Source organism: Schistocerca gregaria, chromosome 3 (genome assembly GCF_023897955.1).
Source record: "Schistocerca gregaria isolate iqSchGreg1 chromosome 3, iqSchGreg1.2, whole genome shotgun sequence".
Classification (NCBI taxonomy): domain Eukaryota; kingdom Metazoa; phylum Arthropoda; class Insecta; order Orthoptera; family Acrididae; genus Schistocerca; species Schistocerca gregaria.
Window position 1 is genome coordinate 673,588,540 of NC_064922.1, and position 26,451 is coordinate 673,614,990.

Below are 26,451 nucleotides of genomic sequence, written 5' to 3' on the forward strand. Positions count from 1 at the left end.
CCCGTTGGGCACAAGGTTTTATCCTGCCACAGAGTTTCAAATCGGCCCACAGTCCCCTGCAGGGCGAAACTTCCTTCACGAAAATAAAAAGGTATAATACCAATAAGAGATACAGACTGTGAAGTACGGTTTTTTACGTTTTCACGTGAGTTTAATTCCGCGTAATTTGTATGTCAATTTATAAAGAAAATTTGGGTAAAGCTCTACTACCTACCATATTTTTATTGCAACGAACGTCATTCCCAGCGTCATACTCTGCAGTCTGAAGCAACAAGTGCTTGTACGTCATACCGGGCACGAGATGCAGTTATACAGCTTGACGCATTCACAAAAGTTAAAAAAAAGTAGCGCTTTGTTTTATTACGTATGACAGTGTGCAAGGTTCGTGGCTGCGTGAGCTGTCCAGTGACGTGCAGACAGCGACGTGGACAGAAGAACGCACGAGCGGGGCGCATGCGCGACCTCTTCCCCTCTCTCGCCCCGCCCCAGCGTGACGGCGTCGTCACATTTGAGTCGGCAGCGGCGCGCGTCCGACGCCGCGGACCAGAGAGCGCCAGTGTTCCAGGCGCCGCCGCCTTCTGCACGCGTCGTTGCCTCGCCGGCGCCGCCTCATCGCCGCAGCGGTCAGCGCTCCGCCGCAGCTGCGCTTCCTTGGATTCTCTTCCGTCGGAGAGCCAAGTCTCCAACTCTTCCAAGCTGCTCTCGTGCTGAACCTCGCTCCTGGTTTTACCTCTGGGACTGACATCAAATCTGCTGACTAGCAACAGGTAGGTGTTCAGTGTCACAATTCCAGTGATACAACCAATGTGACTCGAGAAGAAATAGTTTCAAAGTTCGTTTTTACAGCATTCTCTGTTTCAAGCTTGTTATGATAGGATGTTATACTGTGATTCTGGACTGTAACATAATGTTTAATGTTACGCCGTTTTTGTGTCGTGTTTTTCGCAGTAGGTCCCTTTTCATTTATCTTCTTGACTGCTACGCTATTACCGGCAGGTTAGTGTACTAAACTAATTCTATATAAATTCAAGTAATGGCCGTATTTCTGTTCCTAAATACATGTCTTGTTTTCTGATCAGAGACTGTAACCCACAATATGCCTCGTGGTGAAGTTTACGAGGTTTTATGGGCTGTGAACAATATTTTATCGGCATTATCAGTAGCAGGTAGATTTTTGTATCCGAAACTAGTCTTTTAAGAATGCATTGTTTCAGAATAATCATCTCAATAGTTATATACTAAGCTTCTTAGCATACATCTTATTGTACTGAATGCGTATCTCACATACTGGTCAGTCAAAGTAGCTCTTCTTACTTTATACAGGCTGACACCTTACAATAGCATTACACCAACAGCGGTATTGTATTTGAACAATGAACATGATCATAGTGTGTAGGGTTAACTTCACTATTATTTATGCCTCTTTACCCTTTTCGTCATTTTCGAGCGATTTTCAGTTAGCTGTGTTTAAACAAAGAAATACTATTTTGGGCAGTTATTTCTCTTCCTGAGAGAAAACAACAGGTTTTCTTCACAATAACAGCGGATGTGAATCAATGGATGTCAATATGTCAATTGTGAAATTTATTTTTTCACAAGTGGGAAGGCGCTATTATGGGAACGCGCATTCTTGCAAAACGTGAAGCGTCATTGACATTCACCTAGCGAAAAATATTCAACAAATGTCATCAAAAAGATGCAAAAATGAAGCACGTGACACTTGGTTGACTACTTTCGTAAATTGTTTTGATCTTTGCTGACGATTACTTTTCGCATTTGTATTAGATTTAACGAATGGTATGTAACGGCTCAGCAGAAATCTGTGGAATATAATAGCTAATATTCCTTAATACTGAAACGTTCTCTTCATTAGACATGCTGTAAATTCTATTGTATAAGGCACTCGTCACATCAATATCATATTTTTACATCACAAACACAAACAGAAATACAAACAACTCGCTTTCTGAATTTGTGACTACAAGTGGGCTAACACAGGCACTTCCCACGAGAACTACTGTCAACAACTGCTTACAAGAAATTTCTACTCGGCGTCTATCTTGACTTAATACTGTACACTTTCACAACAGCTAGAGAATAAATTGTAAAATATAAAATCATGTTAGCTTTTCCATTACTTGTATTCCAGAGCTAGTATTACTGTGCTGAATACGTACTGGGTGAATCTGTGTGTAAAGTAAGGGAGCTTTTAGGTACATCTTTGAAAATACATAAGGTAGAATGACAGCATCGAGCTTTAGATCGCTAAAATCTTAATTCATGTCTCAGTGTTGGCAAGTGAAGTTCGCTTGGAACTTGGTGTGCACAAAGTAAGCCGTAATCACTCATTACTGATGACATCACCAACTACAAACAACAAAAATGGAAAGACATTGTCTTACAAAGAAAATTAATAAATAAAAATAATAAAAAGAGGCGACATGTGTACTCCGTACATATATAAAACGCAGTTTCAAAATAAAATCTTCTCGACAGGTTCAGTATTGCCTATACTTTTAGGATATTAGAAGACTGTTATAGAAACACACTTTCGTTTATAAGTATACAAAGATTTTAATCATGAACTATTGGATGGAGTATTTGTCGGAATATTCGTAGTGGTTATTCAGGAGACAAATGGGTAATCCAAGTAATCGATACTGGCGTCATGAAAACGAAATTCTGTCACACTATCGCACCTTAGTTACTCATGGTTCAAAAATAGATGTATTACTCTCCTTGCTGCGTTAACAGTAATTTTTACATTGTGATTTACGTGTATTACAAAGTGATCTTCCGAAACAAAGGTGGTTGTCCGACACTAACAATACATACGCAAGTGGCATTTGGCTTCACGGCTTGGATAAGTATCAAAATTTAGACAACGAACGTTCCATGTGGAGTCGGGTAAAATATAATTATCTCTGAGTACGTCGTCTCAAAAGAACTGATGACCTCATAACTACCTAAACCTTACTAACCTAAAGACATCACACACATCCATGCCCGAGGCAGGATTCGAACCTGCGACCGTAGGAGTCGCGCAGTTCCAGACTGTTGCGCCTTGAACCCCTCGGTCACTTAAGCCGGCTTCGTTCTAACAGTCTCTTCTCCAACGCATTGTTTAGTAACAAAACCAGAATGGTTGGGGGGATGATTGCGTACGACAGGTAGCCTCCCGTAGACAGCGTAAGATGAGTTGCACGTTGCAGATGCAGATGTAGATCATCTAACAGAATTTTCGGTGACATGTACCCACAGCCGTTGTTGTACGACCGTATATACTGATTTTGAAACTGACATGCGGACCCTATTGCAGTTTCCTTAACAGGAGTAGGTCAGTGGCTACAGCGATTGTCATTTCATATTACAGATTACAAAGTAAATGTCCGATTTGTCTACCGCCTGTGCGTTAACGCAGTGTGCACCTTTGGTGTGTGAAGAAACTGAGCATATCATCATACCAGAATTCACCTTGTTCGTTTAAGCGGGTACAGATTAATCAGAGGTGTTGCCGTTCCCATGGCTTTACCTGCTCTTATGCGTGAGCTAATTTTGTGTTTCACTGCTCGTTGTAACTCAGCAAGTAAGACAATAAACGTAAACGGTTTCCAGAGCAGTGAAACCCAAAAGGAAAGTAGCGTCCAGATAAATTGTTTCGAAATTGACTGTTACATGCGTCAAACATTAAAATGCTATCTAGTCGAGGTAGATATCCAACAAGTCTTTAAGCCTCTCTCTCTCTCTCTCTCTCTCTCTCTCTCTCTCTCTCTCTCTCTCTCTCTGTCTGTCTGTCTGTCTGTCTGTCTCTCTCTCTCTCTCTCTCTCTCACACACACACACACACACACACACACACACACACCTCTTCTGAATGCGGTGTTATACGATGGGCTACTCAAAATGAAAAACTGAACTACAGTTTCACACAACGATATAATTTCATTTTTTTATTTAGATTTACAGAGCTCACTTTGACAATGCACGCAATCATGAAACATACCAGTAGATTCAAAGGAAAATTATTGACTTCGTCTAGTTTGCTAGTACAAGACGTGACTTTCGAATTATTAATAACGGTTAGGTAGTGTGGAGAGCACTACTCAAAATGTCAACATGGCGTTACAGCTCAAGTCATTGCAGTAATTGTAATTTCCTAAAAAGTTCCGTTATTATAAATCACAAATAACTAATGGAAAATGAATCTTAGGTATTCTTACATCGAACAGGAGTTTTAGAAAGGAAGCGCTATCAGTCTTTGTTTTAAGATACGCTTCACTACCAGTCTCCAGTTGTTTAGAGGTCTTCTGAAATGTGCCGTGTAAGGCGCACTATTTTGAACAACACAGAAGAACGTGAATTCCCTGTACAGATCTTGTCTGTGTCCTGTGGTGAAAGTAATTGTTCATTCGAAATACATGAATGCTGTGAGTAACAAGTCTGAGAAGAAGGAGATAGGCTGTGATATAGGTGTTAATAGCCCCTAATTTACATAGTGTAAATGAACTCGAATGATGTCTAACTGTTGCGAATCAGTGAGGTTTTCTTGTTTTGAATTTTGCAGTTTCAGTTTCTAATTGTACACAAAAGTATGAAACTGTTTTGTGTACTACGAGATTATTCACTTAGTAAGAAGGTGCGGAGAACAGAGCAAATAATCATTTACCCGTATGTAGGTGGGCGACAAGAAATATTTCTGTATTCGGAGGAGAAACAATTTCAGAAATAAAATTTGTATGTGCAAAACAACATTTCCACTTTTTGTAACAGATGATTGGGGTGGGTATTTATTCTTGGCTTAGGCCTTCAAATGGACAGCAATCATAGAAGCATACTTAGGAGCATGACCACGTGGCACAGACCAGGTCACAGCCTTTCAGTTATGTTCTGTATTGTTTTTCAATAAGTCCGATGAGCTGCGTGTCTGTGCTGCTGGGAAGTGGAGCGTGCTGATGATTCCGAGGGACCGCTATCAACTCATCATTTACTTATAAACACAGACTCTGAACATTATACTTCACAAAAAGTAATTTCACCATAGCTCATGGTAACACCGTTTAATCTCCTTATACTTTGTCACTATTGGCACTAAGAAAACAAATCTTTCAATCTATAGTAAAAAGTATTTGGCTGAAATTATTCAGACGCATAAGAATCAACATTCGCCCTTACACGGGGCGTCTATCAGTATAGCTTCAGTTTGAAAATGCTGTAGAAAAAGGGCAACTGCTCAGAATGACGTCAAATTTGATCTGCATATATTGCCACAATGGAACAAGAAGAAAAAAATCACCAATTGATGGCGCTGTAAACATCTTAACATAAACGGGGTCGGCTACAAAGGTCTGATGAATCACAATCGACGGCCATGGTTTGAGTCGCACATTAACTCATGTGTACTCTACAATGTACATGACTGAACAAATTCGGTATTCAGTAGTTGTAGCATTGGTAGGTAAATTCGTCAATCACTGCCAGGTCTTACCGCAATCCATGGTAAAAATCGGTATTGAATTGTCCTGAGGCCAAATCCGCATAAATAGCCAAATAACACCAGTTTTTCATTTTCCCGGTGCCACAAAACAAAAAAAAGGTTCAGATGGCTCTGGGCACTGTGGGACTTAACATCAGCGGTCATCAGTCCCCTAGAACTTATAACTACTCAAACCTAACTAACCTAAGGACATCACACACATCCATGCCTGAGGCAGGATTCGAAACGTGCGACCGTAGCGGTCACGTGGTTCCAGATTGAAGCGCCTAGAACCGCACGGCCATAGCAGCCGGCCGCCACAAAACACACAAGGATAAAAATTACATCGCTGATTGAACTGAGAAAATCAGCTCTCCAGTTTCTCGTATAGAGGTTAATTAACAATTTCTCTCCCTGCTTTCAAATTCCGTAAAATTTTCTTCATCAGAAGTACATGGACACTTAAAATTGTAATAGTCCTGTGCCCCTGGCGACGAAAAATATGAATGCAAAGAAGCTCATGTCAAGTAACATGATGTGTCTGAGTATCAGTAAAACTAAGTAAAATCCATTGGTGCTGGCCTAAGCGTAAAGGGTTTCACATCAAAATGTGGAGCGAATGAACCGGTAGGGTACCTTTCAGTTCCATTTATATTGTAATGTGAAGACTTCTAAGCTTTGAGAACGTACTTTAATCGAATTATTTGGTTTTACTACGGTCACATATGTCATATTACATGACATGAGCTACATTGCTCTCAGATTTGCTGTTGCCAGTATGTGATTCTATGTGTTCATGTACTTCTGAAGAATATAATGTTATAATTGTTAAACTCATTGTCAGGGGTTGTTAATATAACTCTTTATCTGTAACTGGTTCGATGATTTGTTCAAATCAGTCATTCCCGTTTACCAATGCTGAACTGTAGCTTTGTTCAAAATTTTAAAATGATGTCGGTTTGTAATTGTCCTAGATCCCAGAACCGCTTAGTTAGTAAAACAACATCAGCTTCTAATTGTCGTCTTCAATATGCTGTCCGCCGTTTTCTGCCAAAAGCTGAAATCGAGGAACCGCATATTCCACAACAGATCGGAGTGTCTAGGAGGTCCCGTTCAGAATGCACTGGGTAATGCGTGCCTTCAATTCAGCTACGATAGTAATTGGAGCACTGAAAAGAATTGTCAGATAACATCAAATCGAGAAGTCAAACTGAATAAGATCATGCTGTAGAGAGATGACGACTGATGCCTCTAGCGTTTCTGAAACGCCTCTGCAGGAGCCGCTTCTACATCTACATCTCCATCTACATCTACAAACATACTCCGCAATCCACCACACTGTTCGTGGCGGAGGATACCTCGTACCACAACTCGCATCTTCTCTCCCCATTCCACTCCCAAACAGAACGAGGGAAAAATGACTGCCTATATGCCTCTGTACGAGCCCTAATCTCTCTTCTCTTATCTTTGTGGTCTTTTCGCGAAATATAAGTTGGCGGCAGTAAAATTGTACTGCAGTCAGGGGTTCACTGAGTGTGCCACGTAGGAAGGAGCGCCACCTGGCACAAAAATGATTCTACCCACACATCCGCGCTGTTGGCTGGCTGGAATAACGTCGGTAGTAAAAGAGTCTCAAAGCGTTTACCAGTGGCGGTACAGGAACATAAGCCACAGGACTCGCCTCCTCGGAAAATTAAGGTGCCACGATAAACGATGTTGTCAGCCCGCAGCAGTAATCATCGCAGAATGAAGTCCTACCAGATATGCGTATGGATTTTCTGTAGCCTATATACTGCAGTGCTGCAAAGTGACGTTTCTTTGGAGACGAAAATGGGCTTAGTCTGGAATCAGAGTATTCCATGACTATTCCTTGTCTATTTCCATGCGGACGAGAAATTCCAGAGCGAACGTCTTGCTGGCAGGTCAGCAGAAAGCAATTCTTGAATATGCGTGATTTGGTACTGATAGCAATGCAGAATCTTTTGTAGGATTTTATGCACCGTGCTCGCAGGCATGTGGAATGTTCGGGCAATTCCTCGTGCTCTGCAAGTTTGCACGCCAATGCTCAGACCCCCCCCTCCCCCCCCCCCCCCAACTGCTGTAGCCACATCTTCGAAAGATGTCGGATCAATTGCTATCCTCCCTCTGCCACATCGAACTGCAAAAGAGCCTGTCTTTTCGAATTTTGCAATCATTTTCTCCAGACCTTCAGCAGACATCGAGCCATAACCTTTTTTCATACCCTTGAGTGTCCGGAACTCCTGCTGGGTTACTGATGCACTGTTACCGGTCTTGTAAAAAAGCTTTGCCGGCAGCGCGTGATCCTTCATGCAGAAAACCATGTTGGGCGCCTCGGACCCAAAATGAGGAAGAGCCGTGTGCCGCACTTCCATTGGTGTGCATATTCTGACGCTTACGGCGTCATATATTAGTAACATTTTCGGTACATTTTTTCTTTTTATCTTTGTTCCAAAACTGTTTCCCCTTAGTCAATAATACAATGCTCAAATTTGACGTCATTCTGAACACTGGTTCTCTTTCTACGGAATTTTGACCCTGGAATTTTGATTATGGCATAGTCCATGCGATGTTTCATCATATCTCATAACAAAAGTGAGTCTTGCTGTTTAACTTTAAAACAAAGAGATTTACGAGGAGTTACTGAAGTTTCAGTACCCGTAACTCCTTTCCCTCCGGGTTAGCCGTTCGGTCTAACGCACGGCTTTCGGATTGGGAAGGAGCGCCTGGTCCCCGGCACGAATAAGGTCCGGTGAGCCGGCCAGTCTGTGGATAGTTTTCAGGCGGTTTTCCATAGGCCTCGGCGAATGCGGGCTGGTTCCCTTTATTCCCCCTCAGCTACACTATGTCAGCGATTGCTGCGTAAACAAGTTCTCCACGTACGCGTACACCTCTCTATCACGCAAACACAGGAGTTAGGCGGGCCGCAAGATGAGACACTGGCCCGTGGGGTGACGCAAATTCTTCACGGTAGCGTGAGTCACGGCGACAATCATCGCAACTTGGATCGCAGTTTGAATACGCAGTTTGTTGAGGAACTTTGTCTATGGCAGAGATGGCAACTACTTCTGTTATGTTTGTAGATATAAGTTCGGAATCGGGTTCCGGTTCTGAGTTTGAGTTCGAAACGGTGTGTTACATCGCTTTTGATGAAACAAAAAGCAGAAAAAGTGCATACATGAAAAGAAGACTAAGTCATGGGGAATTCGCTTAAGTAAGGAATTTGCTACAGAGTTTTAACAGTGTCAATGTAGAATGTCAAAAACGAATTACAATGCAACTTACCATTTAGTATGTCCGTTTCCTCGGCCACTTCCTCCCTCCTCTCAGCTTTCAGCTTCGTTTTCAGGTAATGTTCATGGCTTGTATCATACAGAACTTCACGAACACGTACGACTCCATTTAGCTTTTCTTCCGTTTCGAACTACCAACAGCCAGAACCACCGTGAGCCTTGCAGTAAACTGCGTACAGGAGACTGCGATCCGCAGGGTCACCAACCGCAGGAACTGCGTCACGTCACGCTGCGCTCTAACGTGCGCAGGACCATTCACTTGAGTGGTTGGCAAAAACTCACCGTGAGTCACCCTGCGTCGCCTCACGGACCTGCTCTCATCTTACGGCCAGCCCTGGCACTCGTCTGGTGTGAGACGCTCCCTCTTGAAGGCCCACCGGGAGACAAACCGCACAATAACCCTGAAAGAATGTTTCGGTGTGGGGCGGCGGAGGGGTGAAGTGGACTGCGGTAGTCGTCGTGAGGTTGTGGACCACTGCGGCTGCGGCGGGGACGGAGCCTCTCCGTCGTCTCTAGGCCCACGATTAACATACAGTACAATACAACCGTAACTCCTCAAGAATCACGAAGATTAGCCTTTCTTTAAAAATAAATCTTCGAGACGAAATTATCTAACTGCTTACATGACAAATACAGATCAATTAGCTTGACAGATATTGAACTCTTCACATAACGTTGGCTCGTATGTCTAAATCTTACATGATTAATTCGTGGCAATCTGAGATCAATAGCTTTCACATACATCGAACCATCTGCTTCAAAACATCGGTCCTACCTTCGAAGTATTTAAAAGCAGTGAGAAGGTGAGAAGCTTTGTAAGTTAATGAGAAGTTTCATAAATTAACCTAACACAATATCACAGTCCTTTGCAGGACTTAAAAGGAGAGACGGTTAGAGGCATAGGCAAACAAGAAAACAAGCCAAAGTTAACACTAATTTGGAACGGAGGGTAAACGAGAAAGAACCGTGGCATTCAATACAAGCCGCTCACCTTCACTAGAGAACAGTGTACTTTCTTTAATTGAATCGTATGGCTAGGGCCTCTCGTCGGGCAGACCGTTCGCCGGGTGCCGATCTTTCAATCTGACGCCACTTCGGCGACCTGCAGTCGATGAGGATGATAGGATGATGATAAGGACAGCACAACAACCAGTCCCTGGGCGGAGAAAATTCCCTGATCCAGCCGGGAATCGAACCCGGGACAAGGCCAAGAGGATTGACAATCCGTCACGCTGACTTTTCTCTTTCTTTTCTTCTTCGTTACGGTTCACTGTATTTCGCCTTAGCAGACGTCTCATGATATCCGTTGAAGTTCGTTGTTGACCTTTTCACTCAGTATTTTTTATTACAGAGGCCATCCAGCGCTCTGACCGAACAAGGTGAGCAACCGTGCCGGCTGTCCATTCAGCTACCGGGGGCGGACAACCAGTGCACTGACGTTCACAGTTTAACAAGGGCGCCAGCTCACATAAGCATTCAGCATTAAAGCAAACAAATGAATGACACAAACACGACTGAAGGGAAACAACTAAAAGGGCAACGCCGTAACGAGCCACAATGACAATCCAAAACATCGTCGTTCATACACCAATCAGCGACAATGTCTGACCACTGGCGCCACCCAAACGTTGCGAATTTTTCTGTACAACTTCTTCAAGATTTTTAAGTAAAACAAACTTAATTAACATATTACATCTTCGTTCGTCATTTCTACGTATTTACTTCTCAACATAGTCAGCCTGCAGACGAACAGCTAGAAACCAGTTTTACTTTACTAACCCAGCCAAAACCTCACCTCTGCTTGGACCGTTTCATCACTATCAAAGTTGAACCCTGGAGGATGCTCTCAAGTTTTGATAAGGAAAGAAAATCAAATGGGAATTAGGTGCAACTATACAGTCGATAATCGATGATAGTGAACGCAAGGCGTCAGATTGTTTTAGGTGTGTCAGCGTTCGTGTATGGTTTGGCGTTGTCACGCCGAAGGAGAGGGTGCTTCATGTATGCACGAACTTTTGGAATACGAAACTCACTACAGGTCGCTGTTCATCACGCACCGACATAGTTACCTTACAGACAGCCATATTAGGCATTCCAATTTCCAGCCCGCTTGCGACAGAGAGCTGAAAATATGTAAAGAAGAAGAATGAGGACGCACAATGTTAATAACGTGTATTTTACTTAAAAATCTTCAAGAGTTTCCGCATAAAAAATTCAGAGGCATTACTTTGCACCATGTTATCATACGTTTCCTCGCCTATTTTCGAGAAACTCCTTACATATCCTCTGTTCACTTAGTTTTCAACATTCTTCTGTAACAGCAGTTCTTAAATGCTTCGATTCTCATTCTCTTGATTTTCCGCTGTCAGTCCTTCGTACCACTGATATCCTCAAAATACACGTTCTTAGAAATTTCCTCCTGACATTAGGGCTTATGTTTGTTAATAGCAAGGAGTATACTCTTTGCTTTACTAGTCTTCTTCTTATATCATCACTGCTTCTCCCATCACATGATCTTTTGCTTCTACCATAACAAAATTCCTTCATTCGGTCTGACTCGATAATCCAAATTCTGATGTTAGCTTTACCACTAATCTCATTTCTGCTACTGAACATCACTTTCGTCTTTCTAAGGCTTAGTCTCAATGCCTACTATGTGGTGAGTCGACTATTCATTCCACTTGTCAGGTGTTTTTCACTTCCACAGAGGGCTGCGATGTCATCAGTGAATCTAATCACTGACATACTTCCATCCAGAATTTAAATCACTTTCCTGATATTTTTATTTTATCGTCATTGCTCCTTCGCTGGACATTTTGAATGGTTGCCGAGGAAGACAGCAATCCTGTGTTAAACACCATTTAATCTGTCCATCTCTAAGTCGACTATCCGTCCTTACTGATACCTCTTGATTTTTCTCGTTTCTTTCGCATCTTACTCATCCGCCCTCAGAATGTTACGATGCAGCCCACCACGAATACCTCCCTTGAGCGAAGAGCTCCATTTCAGAAAAGCGCTTGCACATTCCATCCTAAATTATTTCTTGTATTTAGTAATCTCTTTCTTCTCTACAGTTGTTACCATCTACAACACTATGTAGTGCCATGGAAGTTATTCCCTGAAATACGCCATCCTGCCACTACTTCTTGTCAGTGTTTTTCAAATGCTCCGTTTTCCTCCAGTTCTGTGGAAAACCTTCTCGTTCCTTTTCTCTCCAGTCCACGTAATTGCAAATAACCTTGTGAAACGCTTTTATTGTCTTTACCGATTTGCTCAATATTCATCCTTAATTAACGTACGATGTTGTGCTTCAAGCCTACATTGTCAGAAATTTCTTCTTCAAATTAAGGCCAATGTTTGACACCAACACACACTCCTCTTAGTCTCCAATGCCCTCTTTGATAGGCTTTGATCCACTCTTTCTGTCTTTCTAGCTTCATCCCTCATGGGTTGGCCTGCTTACAATGTGGTCGAAATCTTTCATTCCCTTTACTTCATGGTAAGCAATTCGGGTGTTAATTCTATCGGTAATCTCATTTTTGCTGCTATTAATTATTTTTGTCATTTTCGGTTTACTGTCCATCAATATCTTGAATTCAGGTATGCTCATGCCATTCTACTTGTATGAGAAATTCTTGCTCGCTCTTAGCACAAAAGTGCCAGCGGTGGTTCCTACCATTGCTAGCCTTCGCTCTGAATTTTAATCGCACTCTTAAATTTTTTTAATTCTGTCGTTGCTTCTTCGATATATAGATTGAACAGTTCCGGCGAAATAATGTGTCCGTGTCTTACATCACATATATTCGAGCACTTCGTTCTTGGTCTTCCGCTGTTACATCTTCGTTCTTTGTGCTTGTTGTATGCTACTCGTCTTTACAAATAACTTAGTCTTTCTTTCGCAGAATTAGGACCATGGTGTTCCATTTTACACTGTCGAACGCTTTTTCTTTGTTGACAAGCTCTATTCACGTACCTGTTTTCTCTTAAAACTTCCTTCCATTACCGAGCACAGCGTCAGAACAGCATCTCCGGTGCTTTTTACTTTTTAGAAAGCCAAACTGATTATTTAACAGATTCTCGATATTCTTTTCCTATATTCTGTCTACTATTCTTGCGAGTAGCTTTGATGCACGACCTGTTAAGGTTACGTCTGCGAAATTATTTTCTCTCGCTTTTCTTGAGAGTGTGTGGATGATGATATTCCGGGAGTCCAACGGTATATGCATGTCTCCTGTTTCATAGATTCTGCACACCTGTCACGTAAGCGCGAGATAGGCCATTGCAAATGTGAAATTCTGGTGCATTAGTTCAAATGACTCTGAGCACTATGCGACTTAACTGCTGTGGTCATCAGTCACCTAGAACTTAGAACTAATTAAACCTAACTAACCTAAGGACATCACACACATCCATGCCCGAGGCTGGATTCGAACCTGCGACCGTAGCGGTCGCTCGACTCCAGACTGTAACGCCTAGAACCGCACGGCCACTCCGGCCGGCTCTATTGCATTAATAGCATGTGTAGCCACCAGAGTGTTGAATGTAAGTGAGATGGAATCCCGTGCGTGTTGCACTTGATCGGTCAATACAGGGACGGACAATGCTATTTCTGAATGACGTTGGAGTTGTCGTACAATGATGCCCCCCCCGTGCCGGAATAGTGACAGATCTGGTGGTCGGGCAGGCCAGGGCGACAGGTCGACACTCTATACAGCATGACGGATTACCACAGCGATATTTGGGCGAGCGTTATCCTGCTGGAAGACACTTTCTAGATTGTAGTTGATAAATGGTAGCTCAACAGGTCGAATCACAAGACTGGCGTAATGTTTTGGTACGACCACGAGAGGGCTCCGGCTGTGTCATACGAAATCGCACCTTCGTCCACAACTTTGGGTGCAGGTCCAGTGTGTTTCGCACCCTGCCCTCCAATAACCTCTTGCATGACACCACTGAAGTCGCAGATGGCGGTGGTTCTGGGTCAGTGCAATGCATGCTACATGGCATATCGCTTGAAGCTATTCTCGAAGTAAACGATTTGTAACGGTTCCTTGTGTCACTGTGGTGTCAACTACTGCTCAGGTTGCTGCCGCAGATGGAATACGATGTACCAGAGCCATAAGCCGAAAAGGATGGTCTTCCATCTCAGTAGTGCCACGTGGCCGGTCTTCTTGCGACCGTACATTCTCGTAACCACCGCTGCGAACAACCATACACAGCGGCTACTTTCCTTCTAAGTCTTTCTGCAATCTAATACAGGTCGTCGTTCAACATCAGTGAGGTGTTGATAATGGAGGAGGACGATCTTAGTGTTTAACGTCCCGTCGACAACGAGGTCATTAGAGACGGAGCGCAAGCTCGGGTGAAGGGAGGATGAAGAAGTCAATCGGCCGTGCCCTTTCAAAGAAACCACCCCGGCGTTTGCCTGAAACGATTTAGGGAAATCACGGAAAACCTAAACCAGGATGGCCCGAAACGGGATTGAACCGTCGTCCTCCCGAATGCGAGTCCTGTGTACTAACCACTGCGCCACCTCACTCGGTGGTCTTGATAATGGCTTCTTTGTCGCCTGAAGGGCATTCTTGCCTAATTCTCGCCGTTTCAGTGTGTGTTTGTTGCAAAGCTGATTTATACCCTCAAAGTGGTAGTGAAAGCGTCATTCGTATGCGTCTAGGGCGAAATATCGTCTTTCAGATCTAGAAACAGGCCTACCAACTTTCGTTTGCTTCGCGCAGCACCTCCTTGGTGTTGCGATTCTTGTTTCCGTCAGTTTATATTCATCGGTTTATGCTGTTGTTCGTTTCCTCTAGTTTCACAAACCAATTTGAAAGTGTCTAGAGGATTATTAATTTTTTCCTCCATTATCACGCCCCATGTCAGGATTTTATTTAGTGCCTCTACCTTCCAGAAAGCAAAATTGATCATCAAACAGTTTTTACTCCTGACTAATATGGCTGAAACAATTCATGGAAAACCTGTTTCGGATACCTTAGACTCCGTATTACGGGAAGAATCCGTACAGCAGACCCCGTATCGTCCGCCGGTGCTCTATAAATAGGCGTCCTGCGGTCGCTGGCGGCAGCTGTTGGTCGTTATTCAGCCACGCTAAGCCACCCAGGCTGGTCTGCTGTCGGAACCAGAATTAGTTCTAATTCTGACGCGTGTGGGTAGCAGCAGTTTAATGACGCAAAAGTTTGGTACTTGTTCATAATTATAATAGGTACGAATCGATGAGCGCGAATTTATTTGAAAATACGGAGCAGATGAAGTTAAGGAATTCTACTACCTAGGCATAAAAATAACCAATGACGGACGGAACAAGGAGGACATCAAAAGCGGACTAGCAATGGCTAAAAGAAGTTCTTGGCCAAGAGAAATCTACAAGTGTCAAACATAGAACTTAATTTGAGGAAGAAATTTCTGAGACTGTATGTATGGAGCACGGAATTGTATGGTAGTGAAACACAAGGCAGTAGGAAAATAGGAACAGAAGAGAATCGAAGCATTTGAGAAGTGGAGCTCAGGCGAATGTTGAAAATTTGGTGGACTGATCAAATAAGGAATGAGGGAAATCCGAGCAGAATAGGAGAGGAATGGAATATGTGGAAAACACTGACAAGTAGAAGGGACATGGTGATGGAACCTCTCTTAAGACATCAGGGAATGACTTCCATGGTACTAGACCTAGCTGTAGAGCGCAACAACTGCAGAGGAATGTACTGGAATACTTCCAGTAAATAACTAAGACCGTAGGTAGCATGCCTTACTCGGAGATGAAGAGCTTGACACAAGAGAGCAATACGTGGCGGACAGCATCATACCACTTACAAAGAGACCGATGACGCCAAAAAAGGAAGAGTTTGATAATATCTGATCAGAGCATTGTGGATTTCTACTGTGATTCGTCTATTGTGGAAGAATCTTTTCAGTTCCTGATGTTTCCTCCAGATCTGCAGTGCACGTCTTCGGTTGTGCTCCTGACGATGCTGAGAGTTCCAGACGCGTGTGGGTAGCAGCAGTTTAATGACGCAAAAGTTTGGTACTTGTTCATAATTATAATAGGTACGAATCGATGAGCGCGAATTTATTTGAAAATAGATCCATAAAACATCCAACAAGAGAGCTGATATTGGTGATACTAAAAACATTGACCATTACTGAACGGTGAGAGCGAGCAATGTGACCTTTACTGATCGGAAACCTCCTCACTATGAATAACATCTATTCTAAGTACAGCAGTCCTGTCAAACTCGGCAGTTCAGTCGTTGATTATCTGAGATTTGTGGCCATTAGCCAAATGTCTGAGGTGTTTACATGTGCCTAACATTTCATCTCCTGTGGAAGACATCATCAGAATTTGTATTTCTCACTATGACAGGATCCTGAGCACACAAACATGCCTTTGTAGGCGAAAGAGGCATCAAGAATATAATAATACTGGCCGTGGCAGCCTACAGCACGTTCCGTTCATCGATAATAGCTACATGACATTACATATTGTGATCGACGATGGTGCCTTGTTCCATGACTGACATCAGCTGTGAGATGCACTTCCACTCAGGGGGACAAGACACGAACTAATCTACTGTTTACATGCATTTCTAAACGAACAGACACTTTTGCCTGTAAATTAATTTGCTTACTGTGAATTCCTTGTTATTAGCTGTGTTTAGCATAGATATTTCGCCCGTGGAAGACTGCACTAACGTCAGGATTGGATTAAGGATTTTCTACTAGACAGAACTTTTTAATGACGAAATATCGCCAAGTGGAAAATGAAATTCAAGCACGCCGCAAAGTACGTAAGCGTCATATTATTTATAATAAATGATCTGGTGGATAACATTATAAACTTGGCTTTGCTGTTACGTACAAGGAGATGACAGAATCACGAGATTGTAATGAGAAGCTAGATAACATGTAAAACATCGACATCTGGTACAAGGAAAGGCAGATGACTCTCACCGTCAACTTATGTAACCAACTACGCAGAAATTGGGGGATACTCCGGACTGTTTGATTACATGTTTGGTGGTCCTTTCTTGGTAGCTACAGCAACAGCGAAAAGGGTGACTTTGTTGTGGAGAGAGCTAAAGCCACAGCGGATATTTTTCGGAACTAACGTACAGCCAGTTTCTCGGTTCCCCTGACCGCGCTAAGCCTACGAGAGCCGCTGTGTTCTGTACATAGTTCCGCGTAGTCAGCGTGTACACAACTTATCTACTAGAGCGTGCCCCGCTAAGCACACCAGTCTATAATACTCTTCATTAGTCTATAGTCAGGTTTCAGTCTGCGCCTAACAAGATTACCATATTCCTGTATATAGTCATGAAAATAAAGGAATAGACACTTCGACAAGTATCAGAGATATGTGAGAATAAGATTAACGTACCAAGACCAAAGAAACTTCATATGTTTGTAGTATGTTCTCCCCAATTTGCCCAGATGAGTTCTACACTAAGTGACCGTCACTGACTAAGCAGCTCCCACAACGCTCCTCCAAAATTTTACGGAATGGTTTTTTCTTCGGTTTCGAAGAACCTAGACGTACCTTATACGTGCGGTACTTTGGCAGTGCACTGCTCCACGTAACGTTGTGGCTCGACATAGTCACACAGTCCACCACACATGTCGGTATCCGTGCCCAGAATCAAAACTCATTGTCAAAAATACTTATACCAATGAATCTGCAGGCTAATTACCTAGGCATAGGCTTGTACTGCGAATTATTAAGTTAAACTAGTTGTAATGTTCCCGATGTTATTCAATCTGTATATTGAGCAAGCAGTAAAGGAAACAAAAGAAAAATTTGGAGTAGGTATTAAAATCCAGGGAGAAGAAATAAAAACTTTGAGGTTCGCCGATGACATTGTAATTCTGTCAGAGACAGCAAAGAACTTGAAAGAGCAGTTGAATGGAGTGGACAGTGTCTTGATAGAAGGTATAAGATGAACACCAACAAAAGCAAAACGAGGATAATGGAATGTAGTCGAATTAAGTCGGGTGATGCCGAGGGAATTAGATTAGGAAATGGGACACTTAAAGAAGTAAAGGAGTTTTGCTATTTGGGGAGCAAAATAACTGATGACGGTCGAAGTAGAGAGGATATCAAATGTAGACTGGCAATGGCAAGGAAAGCATTTCTGAAGAAGAGAAATTTGTTAACATCGAGTATAGATTTAAGTGTCAGAAAGTCGTTTCTGAAAGTATTTGTATGGAGTGTAGCCATGTATGGAGGTGAAACATGGACAATAAATAGTTTGGACAAGAAGAGGATAGAAGCTTTCGAAATGTGGCGCTACAGAGGAATGTTGAAGATTAGGTGGGTAGATCACGTACCTAATGAGGAGGTATTGAATAGGATTGGGAAGGAGAGAAGTTTGTGGCACAACTTGACGAGAAGAAGGGATCGTTTGGTAGGACATGTCCTGAGGCATCGAGGGATCAGAAATTTATCATTGGAGGGCAGCGTGGAGGGTAAAAATTGTAGAGAGAGACCAAGAGATGAATACACTAAGCAGATTCAGAAGGATGCAGGTTGCAGTAGGTACTGGGAGATGATGGAGCTTGCACAGGATAGATTGGCATGGAGAGCTGCATCAAACCAGTCTCAGGACTGAAGACCACAACAACAACAGTTGTAATAAAATTTAATAACAACAATAATTGATAAAAATGGTTTGATTACAATGAATAATGGATATGGAAACCCACAACAACAACAGTTGTAATAAAATTTAATAACAACAATAATTGATAATAATAGTTTGATTACAATGAATAATTGATGTGGACAGTGCCAGAATGTATAAACTGAATGAAATGATATATTCAGTCAGTCTAATATGGAAAATATTATATAAATGGTGGGCCTACAATAAATTATTAAAATATGAAAGAAAATAATAATAGTTTTCAGATCGATTAAGGTTGTGTATATGCTTCATTAGAATGGCAGCAGAATCCCCAAAATGCCACCTATACAGGACTGGTAGTCGAAAAACAGAGTTCCATTCCGTCAACTGCCCACTTACAATTACTCATGGCAATCAACATATTAACAAACGCGAATTCACGAGAAGATTTTAGTTGCCTATCCAGTCAGAATTCGAAAAGATCAACCGAAATAAATTCAAGTTAAATTTTGCGCATCATCCAAATCTCAGAAGAGGTTAAAGATCCAGTCAGTTATCAGATTTGAAGCCGAATTCACTAGTCAATTTTAGAAGTACGAGTTAATGTTACAGTTTTCGTGGGGCAACTTGTCGTCTAGAAGCTAACTGTCGCGATGCAACCTTCCGTGTAGAAGCCAACTTTTGCCCCACTATTAGATCTAAGTGTGTATCTGAAGAATTTCCTGCACCAAACTTAACTTCTGAATTTTCTGCCAGCTGGACAAAATAGTCTCTCCCTGCTCACTTCTCGACGCCTTCCTTTCTCTCAACAACGACTGGGAATGCTTGAACGCCCATCTACTCTCGCCAGTGAAAACATGAATTCTGCCAACATAATCGCACAGGTTAATTTAATTGTAGAAAATATACAACTATTTCATTAATAATAAATAAAATAATTTGGCATATAATTTAAATAAGAGGCCATTTTTCCAATACAATAGGGACAAAACACAATACTCTACATATAAGAGTTTGGTCATAAATATTTAAACATGGATCTAAGTCATGGACGCCTGTATCAAAGGCTAAAGAGTCCACATTGAAACATATGAAAATATAAAATTGGCCTGTTCAACAACCGCCTCTTTTCGAGCTCAATCTAGTGATGATATATAATCTGCCGGATAATTTGCCTTTCCAAAAATATAAACGTTTTGAATATTGGCCAACTTAAACTTTAATTAAGTAATGCTCAAACAGTTAATAAATTATATAAACGTAACTTTGCAGCCCATGGCGAGACTTGAGAACTACTAACTGCTTTCATCTTCTCTATAAACTGCGAGGACTCTGAGGGTCAACCGCAACGATATAATAAAAAAATAAAGAAAAGTAATAAATCAATACGTAAAATAAGTGCAAATGTATACCTTTCGGGGAAGATAGCTAAAATCCTGAGAAATCTTGTAATATCAGGTTTATTAAAATCTCATGAAACATTCAGCCATTATTGATTTTCGATAATAATAACAAGAATATTTATTTGTTGTTGTCACCTAACTTCGGTAACATTCTTTCCAGTGTTATTGACCCAATACATGCATCTCAGCGTCCTTTGCGTGCTGATATGATTGGATTTTCACGACGCCCGCACCCTCCTCACGCATCTTGGAATTAGCCATGTATTCCCTGAATAATCGAAGAAATATCACTTATATTATCCTCAACGAAAGGGCGTTCGCCCAGATCAGAAACTGAAAATGTTAAAATGATAATTGTAAACAGCTACAGGCCCCACAATTAGAATAGCTTACTAAAGGCAACAATATACAGATAGTATTAGGAACACAAGATTGGTTGATACAGTAAGTAAATAGCAACGAGACCATAACCCGAAGTTAGAAGACAAGGTGGTATTCATTGCAGTAAAGACTTGCGTAGGGCAAAGGAACGGACGAAGATTCAGGCCACTCGCTTGTCCTTGGCGAGGGAAACTGTCCTTACATCTACATCTACATGACTACTCTGCAATTCGCATTTAAGTGCTTAGCAGAGGGTTCATCGAACCACAATCATACTATATCTCTACTATTCCACTCCCTAACGAACATCTAAACCTTTCTGTACGAGCTCTGATATCTCTTATTTTATTTTGATGATTATTCCTACCTTTGTAGGTTGGGCTCAACAAAATATTTTCGCATTCGGAAGAGAAAGTTGGAGACTGAAATTTCCTAAAAAGATCCCGCCGCGACGCAAAACGTCTTTGTTGAAATGACTTCCATCCCAATTCGCGTATCATATATGCCACACTCTCTCCCCTATTACGTGATAATAAAAAACGAGCTGCCCTTTTTTGCACCCTTTCGATGTCCTCCGTCAATCCCACCGGCTAAGGATCCCAAACCGCGCAGTAATATTCAGAGGACGAACGAGTGTAGTTGAAGCTGCCTCTTTAGTGGACTTGTAACATCTTCTAAGTGTCCTGCCAATGAAACGCAACCTTTGGCTCGCCTTCCCGACAGTATTATCTATGTGGTCCTTCCAACTGAAGTTGTTAGTAATTTTAACACCCACGTACTTATTTGAATTGACAGCCTTGAGAATTGTACTGTTTATCGAGTTATCGAATTCCAACGGATTTCTTTTGGAACTCATGTGGATCACCTCACACTTTTCGTTATTTAGCGTCAACTGCCACCTACCACACCATACAGCAATCTTTTCTAAATCGCTTTGCAACTGATACTGGTCTTCGGATGACCTTACTAGACGGTACATTACAGCATCATCAGCGAACAACCTAAGAGAACTGCTCAGATTGTCACCCAGGTCATTTATATAGATCAGGAACAGCAGAGGTCCCAGGACGCTTCCCTGGGGAACACATGATATCACTTCCGTTTTGCTCGATGATTTGCCGTCTATTACTACGAACTGCGACCTTCCTGACAGGAAATCACGAATCCAGTCGCACAACTGAGACGGTACCACATAGGCTTCATTAGATGTGGCTTGTGAGGAACTCTGTCAAAAGCTTTCCGGAAATCTAGAAATACGGAATCAACTTGAGATCGCCTGTCGATAGCGGCCATTACTTCGTGCGAATAAAGAGCTAGCTGCGTTGCACAAGAACGATGTTTTCTGAAGCCATGCTGATTACGTATCAATAGATCGTTCCCATCGAGGTGATTCATAATGTTTGAATACAGTGTATGCTCCAAAACACTACTGCAAACAGACGTCAATGATATAGGTCTGTAGTTAGATGGATTACTCCTACTACCCTTATTAAACACTGGTGCGACCTGCGCAATTTTCCAATGTGCAGGTACAGATCTATCGGTGAGCGAGCGGTTGTATATGAGTGCTAAGTAGGGAGCTATTGTGTCAGCGTAATCTGAAAGGAACCTAATCGGTGTACAATCTGGACCTGAAGACTTGCCCGTATCAAGCGATTTGAGTTGCTTCACAACCCCTAAGGAATCAACTTCTAAGAAACTCATGCCAGCAGATGTTCGTGTTTAAAATTCTGGAATATTCCATTCGTCTTCCCTGGTGAAGGAATTTCCGAAAACTGCGTTCAATAACTCCGCTTTAGCGGCACAGTCGTCGGTAACAGTACCATCTGCACTGCGCAGCGAAGGTATTGACTGCGTCTTGCCGCTTGTGTACTTTACATACGACCAGAATTTCTTCCCATTTTCTACCAAATTTCGAGACAATGGTTCGTTGTGGAACCTATTAAAGGCATCTCGCATTTAAGTCCGTGCCAAATTCCACGGGTCGGTAAATTTTAGCCAATCTTCGGGATTTCGTGTTCTTTTGAACTTCGCATGCTTTTTCTGTTGCCTCTGCACCAGCGTTAGCACCTGTTTTGTGTACCACGGGGGATACGTTCCATCTCTTACCAATTTATGAGGTATGAATCCCTCAATTGCTGTGGCTATTATGCCTTTGAATTTGAGCCACATCTCGTCTACATTTGCTTAGTCAGTTCGGAAGGAATGGAGATTGTCTTTTAGGAAGGCTTCTAGTGACACTTTATCCGCTTTTTTAAATAAAATTATTTTGCGTTTGTTTCTGATGGATTTGGAAGGAACAATATTGAGCCTAGCTACAACGACCTTGTGATCACTAATCCCTGTATCAGTCATGATGCTCTCTATCAGCTCTGGATTGTTTGTGGCTAAGACGTCAGGTGTGTTTTCGCAACCATTTACAATTCGCGTGGGTTCGTGGACCAACTGCTCGAAATAATATTGGGAGAAAGCATTTAGGACAATCTCGGAAGACGTTTTCTGCCTACCACCGGTTTTGAACAAGTATTTTTGCCAACATATCGAGGGAAGGTTGAAGTCCCCACCAACTATAACCGTATGAGTGGGGTATTTATTTGCTACGAGACTCAAACTTTCTCTGAACTGTTCCGCAACTGTATCATCGGAGTCTGGGAGTCGGTAGTTGGAGCCAATTATTAACTTTGTTCGGCTGTTAAGTATAACCCCACCCATACCAATTCGCGCGGAGTATCTACTTCGTCTTCACTACAAGATAAACCTCTACTCACAGACACAAACACTCCACCACCAATTCTGCCTAATCTATCTTTCCTGAACACCGTCTGAGACTTCGTAAAAATTTCTGCAGAATTTATTTCAGGCTTTCTGTATCTATAACGATATCATCTTCTGTGCTTTCTATTAGCGTTTGAAGCTCAGGGGCTTTTCCAGCACAACTACAACAATTTACAACAATTTACTACAACAATTCCGACTGTTCCTTGATCCAAGCACGTCCTGTATTTGCCATGCGCCCTTTGACATTGCATCCCTCCCCGTACTTTCCCGAGGCCTTCTAACCAAAAAAACCACCCAGTCCACGCCACACAGCCTCCGCTACCCGTGTAGCCGCCAGATGAACTCCTAATCTATTCAGCGCAACCCGAAACCCCACCACCCTATGGCGCAAGTCAATGAATCTGCAGCCAACAAGGTCTCAAAACCGTCTGAGCCTCTGTTTCAGACCCTCCACCCGGCTCTGCACCAAAGGTCAGCAGTCGGTTCTGTCGATGATGCTGCAGATGGTGAGCTCTGCTTTCATCTCGTAAGCAAGACCGTCAGTCTTTACCTTAAAGACGGAAGAATCAATAATGTTCAACGGTATGGGGATGCAGAAGGCAATAGGAACTACAGTATTGAAGACACATAATGTGTATCCACAAGACATGTGGCCTGTAACTGAAAAAGTGTCGTGATGATACCTCCATTTGAAAAAAGTTCCGCAGCAGTATCCCATTCGGACTTCCGGGAGGGGACTGCCAAGAAAGAGGTGACCACGAGAAAAAGATTGAATAACTAACGAAATGATAACGTTCCTATAGTCGTGGCGTAGAATGTCAGAAGCCTGAAAGAGGTAGCGAAGATAGAAAATCTGTATATGGTAGGTGTCAGTGAAGTGAGACAAAGATTTCTGGTCAGATGAGTATAGGGCAAGAAAAACAGCAGCAGAAAATGGTATAACGGGAGTAGTATTCGTTATGAACACGAAGGTTAGGTAAAAAGTTTGTTACTGTGAATAGTTCAGTGATAGGGTTGTTCTTGTCAGATCGACAGGAATCAAACACCGACAACGATAGTTCAGGTACACATGATGAAGTCGCAGTCTGAAGATGAAGATATAAAGAAAGTATACGAAGATATTCAAAGGCTAATACAGTTGATAAAGGGACGACGAAAATCTAATAGTCATGGGGACTAGAATATAGTTGTAGGGAAGGAGCAGAAGAAATGGTTACAGAAGAATATCGGCTTGAGATAAAGAATGAGAGACGAGAAAGCCTAATTGAGTTCAGCGAATACTCTGTTCTAGAACCGCTAGAAGAGGAGGTATACTTGGAAAAGGCCGGGTTATACGGGAAGATTTCAGTTCCACTACATCATGATCAGACAGAGATAACGAATTCAGATACTAGATGGTAAGACATACCCATGAGCACATATCGGCTCATATCACAACATAGTAGTGATGAGGAGTAGGCTGAAGTTTAAGGGTTTACTCAGAAAGAATCAATACGCAAAGAAATGGGATACGGAAGTACTATGGAATGACGAGATACTCTTGAAATTCTCTAAGGCTATAGATAGAGCAATTAGGAAAAGTATAACTGAAGGGGAATGGACATATCTAAAATGGGCAGTCGCTAAAGATGGAAAGAAAAACATAGGTACAAAGAAGGTAACTGCAAAGAAACCACTGGTAGACTAGCAGAAGAAATACGTCAGTTTATTGTTGAGAAAAGGAAGTACAGAAATGTTCAGGTAAATTCAGGAGTACAGAAATGCACGTCGCTGAGGAATGAAATAAGTATTAAGTATAGGGAACCTAAGACGAAATGGCTCCATGAAAAATGTTAAGAAATCGAAAAATATATGTTTGTCGGAAGGACTGACTCAGCATATAAGAAAGTCAAAACAATCTTCGGTGCAATGTAAAAACATTAAGAGTACAACGGTAATTCCACTGATAGAAAGCAGAAAAGAGAGCTGATAGATGGAAAGAGTACATTGAAGGCCACTATGACGGGAAAGATTTGTCTCATGCGATAGGAAAATAAACAGAAGTCTGTTGAAAAGAGATAGGGAATCCAATATTAGAATCAGAATTTAAAAGAGCTTTGCATGACTTAAGGTGAAATAAGGCAGAAGATGTCGATAACATTGCATCAGAACTTCTAAAATCGTTGTGGTAAGTGGCAACAATACGACAATTCACGTTGGTGTGAAGAATGCGTAAGTCTGGCGACATACCACACAATTCCCGATGCTGCAAGAGCTGAAAAGTGCGAGAATTATCGTACAATCAGCTTAACAGCTCTTGCATCCAGTGCGCTGACAAGCATAGTATACAGAAGCATGAAAAAGAAATCTGAGGATGTGTTAGATGACGATCGGTTTGCCTTTAGGAAAGGTAAAGGCACCAGAGAGGCAGTTCTGTAGCTGTGGTTGATAATGGAAGTAAGATTAATTAAAAATCAAGCCAGATTAATAGGATTTGTCCACCTGGAAAAAGCGTTCGACAGTGAAAAATGGTGAAAGATGTTCGAAATCCTGAGGAAAATAGGGGTAAACTATTGGGTGAGACGTGTAATATACAATACGTGCTGGAGCAGAGAGGGCATAATAAGAGTGACGACCAAGAACGAAATGTACTTTGTAAAATGTGTGTAAGACAGTCATGTAGCCTCTCGACCCTACTGTTCAATCTGTACATAGACGAAACAGGGATAGAAATAAATGATAGTTTTAGGAGTGGGAGTAAAATTCAAGGTGAAATAGTGGCAACGATACGATTGTCTGCTGGTGACATTGCTTTTCTCAGCGAAAATTAAAAATAAAGACATGATCTGCTGAATGAAATAAACAGTCTGTCAGCAGCTCGTGGTCGTGCGGTAGCGTTCTCGCTTGCCGCGCCCGGGTTCCCGGGTTCGATTCCCGGCGGGGTCAGGGATTTTCTCTGCCTCGTGATGACTGGGTGTTGCATGATGTCCTTAGGTTAGTTAGGTTTAAGTAGTTCTAAGTACTAGAGGACTGATGACCATAGATGTTAAGTCCCATAGTGCTCGGAGCCATTTGAACCATAAACAGTCTAAAAATGGCTCTGAGCACTACGGGACTTAACATCTGACGTCATCAGTCCCCTAGAACTTAGAACTACTTACATCTAACTAACCTAGGGACATCACACACATCCATACCCGAGGCAGGATTCGAACCTGCGACCGTAGCGGTCGCGCGGTTCCAGACTGAAGCGCCTAGAACCGCTCGGCCACACTGGCCGGCAATAAACAGTGTAATTAGCACAGAATATGGACTGAGAGTAAATCGATGTAAGTAATCAAACGCATCAGTAAAGAGAACAGCGATAAATTAACATCTGGATTGACTGTTACGAAGCAGATGAAGTTAAGGAATTCTACTACCTAGGCATAAAAATAACCAATGACGGACGGAACAAGGAGGACATCAAAAGCGGACTAGCAATGGCTAAAA

The 26,451-nt window shown here is 42.2% G+C and overlaps 1 protein-coding gene across 1 annotated transcript in view; it reads left to right on the forward strand.

The window, feature by feature from the left end:
• The first annotated feature begins 529 nt into the window (after window positions 1-529).
• The window catches only part of LOC126355777 (uncharacterized), a 132,520-nt gene continuing 106,598 nt past the window's right edge, over window positions 530-26,451 (forward strand). The window contains exon 1 of the mRNA XM_050006181.1: window positions 530-767. The gene's annotated coding sequence lies outside the window, so the exon portion shown is untranslated. The remainder of the gene's footprint in view (window positions 768-26,451) is intronic.